At 45.0% G+C, this 9882-nt stretch overlaps 2 non-coding genes across 2 annotated transcripts; both read left to right on the top strand.

Moving 5' to 3' along the window:
* Positions 1-7003: 7003 nt before the first annotated feature.
* Positions 7004-7075, top strand: trnap-ugg (transfer RNA proline (anticodon UGG)). The gene has a single exon. It is a non-coding gene; the product is annotated as a tRNA-Pro (tRNA).
* Positions 7076-8402: 1327 nt separating this feature from the next.
* On the top strand, positions 8403-8474 carry trnap-cgg (transfer RNA proline (anticodon CGG)). Its single transcript has one exon. It is a non-coding gene; the product is annotated as a tRNA-Pro (tRNA).
* Positions 8475-9882: the final 1408 nt, after the last annotated feature.

Genomic DNA, 9882 nt, shown 5'->3' with positions numbered 1-9882 from the left:
CCGATACCACTAAATTGAAATGGCTAGTGTGGTGACCTAAGCTTGGAGCCATATCGGAAAGGAAAGTAGAACTTTCTAGGATGTCTAGTCTTGTCTATGTTATGACGGTTGTGCAAGTGGAAATGAACCGAAACAAAAGTACTTGAGGTAAACCAGCCTGATGAGGACTTTGGCTTGATGGTCTAGGGGTCTAATTCTAATTTTGGGTGAGAGTGGTCCCGGGTTGAAATCCCTAATGAGCCTTTCCTTGCTGTTAACTCGTCGTTCTGTAATCAAGGAAATTTTTTGCTCGTCACCGCAACCGAGCTTCATGACACAGTGAATGTCAAGAGGTTCTCTCTAGCCAGGTTCAAATCCCATACGAGCCCTTGCTTTTTGTTCTGAACATGCCCTTCTGAATCTGAGGACCGTTTTGCGCAAAAACACTATTCAGGGAAGCCCATTTGAAGGACTCCCCTTTCAGGTTTAGTCTCCCTACTGGTTAGCGCCTTGGAGGACCAACTTCGGTGATGAGAACTTGCAAACTCTCTTCGTCATCACAGCTTTGAAATAAAACCAGTGCTCAACGATATCATTGATCTCTGAAAAAAAACAAAAATATGTGTAGCAGGCACCTATTCCACTACATTGAAACGGTTTGTGTCATGGACTAAGGTTGAAACAGCCAGGTTGGCCGTTTAGCTGGTCGGGCGAGGGATTTGATTCTGACTTTGTGTGTGAGATGTCGCCGGTTGAAATCCTGAATGAGCTCTTTACTGCTCTTCAATTCAACCGCGATGTAGTTACTCGAACGCCAAGAGCTGTCTGCTTGTTCTTGCTTGACTGCTTGGTTCTCACGAGTTCTAGCAAGGTGAGAGCTTGCTTGTTTCGCAACTTGCCCTTCTGTAACAGAGTTTCATTTTGGTCATACTAGTCACCACGAGCAAGCTATCCGTCATCGTTCACATCTTTCACAGTAATGTCTTGTGGCATCTCAAACTATTAGCATGAACCTGCAGAACTGTAAGGACATACTTTGTAGGGTACAGTGGAACACAGTGGTCCATGGCGCAGTACTGGTGGGCAGTTTGGCTCGTGGTCTAGTGGATGATTCTCGCTTAGGGTGCGATCCCGGGTCAAATCCCGGATGAGCCCAAGCGTTATGGGGAATAGTCTACCTCAGGGTTGCTTGGCTGTTTAGTTCATGAGAGGTTCCATTTGCAAATAGGTGCATGTGTTTCTGTGGACTTGTTCTTCCATACCCTGCTCCCTTTTGCTCTGACACCTTTCAGGGAAGTCCAGCGTCAGGGACAACCCCTTTCGGTTTGGTCTCACTATTGGTTAGCATCGTGGAGGGCCAACTTAGGTGACGAGAACTTGTGAACTCTCTACGTCATCACAAGCTTTGTAATAAAACCAGTGCTAACCTGTGCGTGTTTAAATGAACAAAAATAACAGTACGTTGAGGTAAAACAACCAGATAGGCTATTTCACTCGTTGGTCTAGGGGTATGATTCTAATGTTGGGTGAGAGATGTCTCGGTTGAAATCCCTGATGAGCCCTTACCTTGCAGTTAACTCTTCCTTATGTAATCGAGGAAATTTTTGCTCGTCACCTCAACCGAGCTTCATGATGATCTGGCTGCTTGGCTCTCAGAGGTTCTCTCCAGAAAGGTTCCAAACCAAGATGAGCCCTTGCTTTTTCCTCAACTTGTCCTTCTGTATCTGAGGGCTGTCGCGCTCGGACACCCACGCCGCAAGCAAGCTATCCATCATCGTTAGTCCAATGCCATCTTATGATGTCAACAGTCCAGCTCTGATTAAGGACTGTGTTGCTGCTAGTTGATGATCACAAAAGCCCCTTTCAGGGTATCCACGCTTTCTACCTTTGTTTGGTGTCTTGGTGTACCAACTTCGGCTGTAAGAAACCAGCAAGCTCTCCGTGTCACAAAACAAGTTTCACAAGATAGTTAGTCCAACGCTGGCCGAGACCATCTTGTGATGTGAAGAATCCAGCTGTGAATAAGGAGCGCTTTATGCTTGACTGCTTATCACAGAGGCCCTTTTCAGGGAATGCAAATTCCAGAAGAAATCATTTTCAGCAACGTTCCAGTAGAGGATGAAAGGAGCATTCTTGCACACTAACCATGAGGACAACGTAAGTTCGAGTTCCTACCGCTTAATATTGGCTTCCTTTGTGTTCTTGGATTGTACCTGGAAGTGTCCATCTCTGAATAACAAAAATAACCTAATTCAGACAAAATCACTCTAAAGAGCACTGGTGGGGATGTGCCCTAGCCAACAGAATGTAGTTGATGGATTATTGCAGTGGTAATAAATCGTGGCTAAATAAACAACGTTTTTTTTTTTTTTTTTTTTTTTTTTTTTTGCTGGTTATGATAGGGGATAGCTTGTTGCGACTTTCTGGGGAATCAAAAAACCTGCTTCGGGATATCTCCCATCTCCCAAAACAATTAGTTATAGCCTGTTGAATAGAGCGAAAGCAGCAAAAGCCCTACATAATTCTGAAAAAAGCATAGGTGACTTGAAATTCTAAGAGAGTAATATCTGTGCAACTACCCTCAAAAGTTGAGCGTGAACCCGCCGAACGATAGGGACCTATATTAGCAAGCGTATAGTGCCTCGTGGGCTTCGTATGGCTCGTTGGTCTAGGGGTATGATTCTCGCTTTGGGTGCGAGAGGTCCCGGGTTCATTTTACTCCCGGACGAGCCCAAGCTTTCCAAAAGCTGGACGGTCTGATTCGCTTCTTGCTTTGTTCGTGAGTGATCCAAGAAGGTTAAATAAGCTGTCCTTCTGCAGACGAGCCAGTTTTGCTCAGTACACCTTTCAGGGAAGCCCATACTTAGGGAACGCCCGTTTCACCACGCAACCATAGCTGTGTAATAAAACAGTGCTCAGCCATGTTACTTTGATCTCTAAAAGACAAAAGCAAAAATAACAAAAAAACAGTACGTTGAGGTAAAACAACCAGATAGGCTATTTCACTCGTTGGTCTAGGGGTATGATTCTAATGTTGGGTGAGAGATGTCTCGGGTTGAAATCCCTGATGAGCCCTTACCTTGCAGTTAAACTCTTCCTTATGTAATCGAGGAAATTTTTGCTCGTCACCTCAACCGAGCTTCATGATGATCTGGCTGCTTGGCTCTCAAGAGGTTCTCTCCAGAAAGGTTCCAAACAAGATGAGCCCTTGCTTTTTTCTCAACTTGTCCTTCTGTATCTGAGGGCTGTCGCGCTCGGACACCCACGCCGCAAGCAAGCTATCCATCATCGTTAGTCCAATGCCATCTTATGATGTCAACAGTCCAGCTCTGATTAAGGACTGTGTTGATGCTAGTCTGATGATCACAAAAGCCCCTTTCAGGGTATCCACGCTTTCTACCTTTGGTTTGGTGTCTTGGTGTACCAACTTCGGCTGTAAGAACCAGCAAGCTCTCCGTGTCACAAAACAAGTTTCACAAGATAGTTAGTCCAACGCTGGCGAGACCATCTTGTGATGTGAAGAATCCAGCTGTGAATAAGGAGCGCATTTATGCTTGACTGCTTATCACAGAGGCCCTTTTCAGGGAATGCAAATTCCAGAAGAAATCATTTTCAGCAACGTTCAGTAGAGGATGAAAGGAGCATCTTGCACACTAACCACGAGGACAACGTAAGTTCCGAGTTCCTACCGCTTAATATTGGCTTCCTTTGTGTTCTTTGGATTGTACCTGGAAGTGTCCATCTCTGAATAACAAAAATAACCTAATTCAGACAAAATCACTCTAAAGAGCACTGGTTGGGGATGTCCCTAGCCAACAGAATGTAGTTGATGGAATTATTGCAGTGGTAATAAATCGTGGCTAAATAAACAACGTTTTTTTTGTTGTTTTTTTTTTTTTTTGCTGGTTATGATAGGGGATAGCTTGTTGCGACTTTCTGGGGAATCAAAAACCCTGCTTCGGGATATCTCCATCTCCCAAAACAATTAGTTATAGCCCTGTTTGAATAGAGCGAAAGCAGCAAAGCCCTACATAATTCCTGAAAAAAGCATAGGTGACTTGAAAATTCTAAGAGAGTAATATCTTGTGCAACTACCTCAAAAGTTGAGCGTGAACCGCCGAACGATAGGGACCTATATTAGCAAGGTATAGTGCCTCGTGGGCTTCGTATGGCTCGTTGGTCTAGGGGTATGATTCTCGCTTTGGGTGCGAGAGGTCCCGGGTTTATTTTACTCCCGGACGAGCCCAAGCTTTCCAAGCTGGACGGTCTGTATTCGCTTCTTGCTTTGTTCGTGAGTGATCCAAGAAGGTTCAAATAAGCTTGTCCTTCTGCAGCCGAGCCCAGTTTTGCTCAGTACACCTTTCAGGGAAGCCCATATTTAGGGAACGCCCGTTTCACCACGCAACCCTAGCTGTGTAATAAACCAGTGCTCAGCCATGTTACTTTGATCTCTAAAGACAAAAGCAAAAAATAACTGTAGCGGGCACCGATACCACTAAATTGAAATGGCTAGTGTGGTGACCTAAGCTTGGAGCCATATCGGAAAGGAAAGTAGAACTTTCTAGGATGTCTAGTCTTGTCTATGTTATGACGGTTGTGCAAGTGGAAATGAACCGAAACAAAAGTACCTTGAGGTAAACCAGCCTGATGAGGACTTGGCTTGATGGTCTAGGGGTCTAATTCTAATTTTGGGTGAGAGTGGTCCCGGGTTGAAATCCCTAATGAGCCCTTTCCTTGCTGTTAACTCGTCGTTCTGTAATCAAGGAAAATTTTTGCTCGTCACCGCAACCGAGCTTCATGACACAGTGAATGTCAAGAGGTTCTCTCTAGCCAGGTTCAAATCCCATACGAGCCCTTGCTTTTGTCTGAACATGCCCTTCTGAATCTGAGGACCGTTTTGCGCAAAACACTATTCAGGGAAGCCCATTTGCAAGGACTCCCCTTTCAGGTTTAGTCTCCCTACTGGTTAGCGCCTTGGAGGACCAACTTCGGTGATGAGAACTTGCAAACTCTCTTCGTCATCACAGCTTTGAAATAAAACCAGTGCTCAACGATATCATATTGATCTCTGAAAAAAACAAAAATATGTGTAGCAGGCACCTATTCCACTACATTGAAACGGTTTGTGTCATGGACTAAGGTTGAAACAGCCAGATTGGCCGTTTAGCTGGTCGGGCGAGGGATTTGATTCTGACTTTGTGTGTGAGATGTCGCCGGTTGAAATCCTGAATGAGCTCTTACTGCTCTTCAATTCAACCGCGATGTAGTTACTCGAACGCCAAGAGCTGTCTGCTTGGTTCTTGCTTGACTGCTTGGTTCTCACGAGTTCTAACAAGGTGAGAGCTTGCTTGTTTCGCAACTTGCCCTTCTGTAACAGAGTTTCATTTTGGTCATACTAGTCACCACGAGCAAGCTTTCCGTCATCGTTCACATCTTTCACAGTAATGTCTTGTGCAACCATCTCAAACTATTAGCATGAACCTGCAGAACTGTAAGGACATACATTTGTAGGGTACAGTGGAACACCAGTGGTCCATGGTCCATGGTGCAGCACCGGTGGGCAGTTGGGCAGGTTCCATTTGCAAATAGGTGCATGTGTTTCTGTGGACTTGTTCTTCCATACCCTGCTTCCCTTTTGCTCTGACACCTTTCAGGGAAGTCCAGCGTCAGGGACAACCCCTTTCCGGTTTGGTCTCACTATTGGTTAGCATCGTGGAGGGGCCAACTTAGGTGACGAGAACTTGTGAACTCTCTACGTCATCACAGCTTTGTAATAAAACCAGTGCTAACCTGTGCGTGTTTAAATGAACAAAAATAACAGTACGTTGAGGTAAAACAACCAGATAGGCTATTTCACTCGTTGGTCTAGGGGTATGATTCTAATGTTGGGTGAGAGATGTCTCGGGTTGAAATCCCTGATGAGCCCTTACCTTGCAGTTAACTCTTCCTTATGTAATCGAGGAAATTTTTGCTCGTCACCTCAACCGAGCTTCATGATGATCTGGCTGCTTGGCTCTCAAGAGGTTCTCTCCAGAAAGGTTCCAAACCAAGATGAGCCCTTGCTTTTTCCTCAACTTGTCCTTCTGTATCTGAGGGCTGTCGCGCTCGGACACCCACGCCGCAAGCAAGCTATCCATCATCGTTAGTCCAATGCCATCTTATGATGTCAACAGTCCAGCTCTGATTAAGGACTGTGTTGCTGCTAGTCTGATGATCACAAAAGCCCCTTTTCAGGGTATCCACGCTTTCTACCTTTGGTTTGGTGTCTTGGTGTACCAACTTCGGCTGTAAGAACCAGCAAGCTCTCCGTGTCACAAAACAAGTTTCACAAGATAGTTAGTCCAACGCTGGCCGAGACCATCTTGTGATGTGAAGAATCCAGCTGTGAATAAGGAGCGCATTTATGCTTGACTGCTTATCACAGAGGCCCTTTTCAGGGAATGCAAATTCCAGAAGAAATCATTTTCAGCAACGTTCCAGTAGAGGATGAAAGGAGCATCTTGCACACTAACCATGAGGACAACGTAAGTTCCGAGTTCCTACCGCTTAATATTGGCTTCCTTTGTGTTCTTTGGATTGTACCTGGAAGTGTCCATCTCTGAATAACAAAAATAACCTAATTCAGACAAAATCACTCTAAAGAGCACTGGTTGGGGATGTCCCCTAGCCAACAGAATGTAGTTGATGGAATTATTGCAGTGGTAATAAATCGTGGCTAAATAAACAACGTTTTTTTGTTGTTTGTTTTTTTTTTTTGCTGGTTATGATAGGGGATAGCTTGTTGCGACTTTCTGGGGAATCAAAAACCCTGCTTCGGGATATCTCCCATCTCCCAAAACAATTAGTTATAGCCCTGTTTGAATAGAGCGAAAGCAGCAAAGCCCTACATAATCCTGAAAAAAGCATAGGTGACTTGAAAATTCTAAGAGAGTAATATCTTGTGCAACTACCTCAAAAGTTGAGCGTGAACCCGCCGAACGATAGGGACCTATATTAGCAAGGTATAGTGCCTGTGGCTTCGTATGGCTCGTTGGTCTAGGGGTATGATTCTCGCTTTGGGTGCGAGAGGTCCCGGGTTTAACTCCCGGACGAGCCCAAGCTTTCCAAGCTGGACGGTCTGTATTCGCTTCTTGCTTTGTTCGTGAGTGATCCAAGAAGGTTCAAATAAGCTTGTCCTTCTGCAGCCGAGCCCAGTTTTGCTCAGTACACCTTTCAGGGAAGCCCATATTTAGGGAACGCCCGTTTCACCACGCAACCCTAGCTGTGTAATAAAACCAGTGCTCAGCCATGTTACTTTGATCTCTAAAGACAAAAGCAAAAAATAACTGTAGCGGGCACCGATACCACTAAATTGAAATGGCTAGTGTGGTGACCTAAGCTTGGAGCCATATCGGAAAGGAAAGTAGAACTTTCTAGGATGTCTAGTCTTGTCTATGTTATGACGGTTGTGCAAGTGGAAATGAACCGAAACAAAAGTACCTTGAGGTAAACCAGCCTGATGAGGACTTTGGCTTGATGGTCTAGGGGTCTAATTCTAATTTTGGGTGAGAGTGGTCCCGGGTTGAAATCCCTAATGAGCCCTTTCCTTGCTGTTAACTCGTCGTTCTGTAATCAAGGAAATTTTTTGCTCGTCACCGCAAACCGAGCTTCATGACACAGTGAATGTCAAGAGGTTCTCTCTAGCCAGGTTCAAATCCCATACGAGCCCTTGCTTTTGTCTGAACATGCCCTTCTGAATCTGAGGACCGTTTTGCGCAAAACACTATTCAGGGAAGCCCATTTGCAAGGACTCCCCTTTCAGGTTTAGTCTCCCTACTGGTTAGCGCCTTGGAGGACCAACTTCGGTGATGAGAACTTGCAAACTCTCTTCGTCATCACAGCTTTGAAATAAAACCAGTGCTCAACGATATCATATTGATCTCTGAAAAAAACAAAAATATGTGTAGCAGGCACCTATTCCACTACATTGAAACGTTTGTGTCATGGACTAAGGTTGAAACAGCCAGATTGGCCGTTTAGCTGGTCGGGCGAGGGATTTGATTCTGACTTTGTGTGTGCGATGTCGCCGGTTGTCTGAATGATACCTGTTTTAATGTCCCTCTAATACTATGCTCTTCAATTCAACCGCGATGTAGTTACTCGAACGCCAAGAGCTGTCTGCTGGTTCTTGCTTGACTGCTTGGTTCTCACGAGTTCTAGCAAGGTGAGAGCTTGCTTGTTTCGCAACTTGCCCTTCTGTAACAGAGTTTCATTTTGGTCATACTAGTCACCACGAGCAAGCTATCCGTCATCGTTCACATCTTTCACAGTAATGTCTTGTGCAACCATCTCAAACTATTAGCATGAACCTGCAGAACTGTAAGGACATACATTTGTAGGGTACAGTGGAACACCAGTGGTCCATGGCAGCACGGTGGGCAGTTGGCTCGTTGGTCTAGTGGTATGATTCTCGCTTCGGGTGCGAGAGGTCCCGGGTTCAAATCCCGGATGAGCCCAAGCGTTATGTCGAATAGTCTACCTCAGGGTTGCCTGGCTGTTTAGTTCATGAGAGGTCCCATTTGCAAATAGGTGCATGTGTTTCTGTGGACTTGTTCTTCCATACCCTGCTTCCCTTTTTGCTCTGACACCTTTCAGGGAAGTCCAGCGTCAGGGAAAACCCCTTTCCGTTTGGTCTCACTATTGGTTAGCATCGTGGAGGGCCAACTTAGGTGACGAGAAACTTGTGAACTCTCTACGTCATCACAGCTTTGTAATAAAACCAGTGCTAACTGTGCGTGTTTTAAATTGAACAAAAATAACAGTACGTTGAGGTAAAACAACCAGATAGGCTATTTCACTCGTTGGTCTAGGGGTATGATTCTAATGTTGGGTGAGAGATGTCTCGGGTTGAAATCCCTGATGAGCCCTTACCTTGCAGTTAACTCTTCCTTATGTAATCGAGGAAATTTTTGCTCGTCACCTCAACCGAGCTTCATGATGATCTGGCTGCTTGGCTCTCAAGAGGTTCTCTCCAGAAAGGTTCCAAACCAAGATGAGCCCTTGCTTTTTTCCTCAACTTGTCCTTCTGTATCTGAGGGCTGTCGCGCTCGGACACCCACGCCGCAAGCAAGCTATCCATCATCGTTAGTCCAATGCCATCTTATGATGTCAACAGTCCAGCTCTGATTAAGGACTGTGTTGCTGCTAGTCTGATGATCACAAAAGCCCCTTTTCAGGGTATCCACGCTTTCTACCTTTGGTTTGGTGTCTTGGTGTACCAACTTCGGCTGTAAGAACCAGCAAGCTCTCCGTGTCACAAAACAAGTTTCACAAGATAGTTAGTCCAACGCTGGCCGAGACCATCTTGTGATGTGAAGAATCCAGCTGTGAATAAGGAGCGCATTTATGCTTGACTGCTTATCACAGAGGCCCTTTTCAGGGAATGCAAATTCCAGAAGAAATTATTTTCAGCAACGTTCCAGTAGAGGATGAAAGGAGCATCTTGCACACTAACCATGAGGACAACGTAAGTTCCGAGTTCCTACCGCTTAATATTGGCTTCCTTTGTGTTCTTTGGATTGTACCTGGAAGTGTCCATCTCTGAATAACAAAAATAACCTAATTCAGACAAAATCACTCTAAAGAGCACTGGTTGGGATGTCCCCTAGCCAACAGAATGTAGTTGATGGAATTATTGCAGTGGTAATAAATCGTGGCTAAATAAACAACGTTTTTTTGTTGTTTGTTTTTTTTTTTTTGCTGGTCATGATAGGGATAGCTTGTGGCGACTTTCTGGGGAATCAAAAACCCTGCTTCGGGATATCTCCCATCTCCCAAAACAATTAGTTATAGCCCTGTTTGAATAGAGCGAAAGCAGCAAAGCCCTACATAATTCCTGAAAAAAGCATAGGTGACTTGAAAATT

The sequence above is a fragment of the Ictalurus punctatus genome, unplaced genomic scaffold (assembly GCF_001660625.3).
Source record: "Ictalurus punctatus breed USDA103 unplaced genomic scaffold, Coco_2.0 tig00064063, whole genome shotgun sequence".
Taxonomy (NCBI): Eukaryota; Metazoa; Chordata; class Actinopteri; order Siluriformes; family Ictaluridae; genus Ictalurus; species Ictalurus punctatus.
This window is presented reverse-complemented; position numbering and strand designations above follow the sequence as displayed.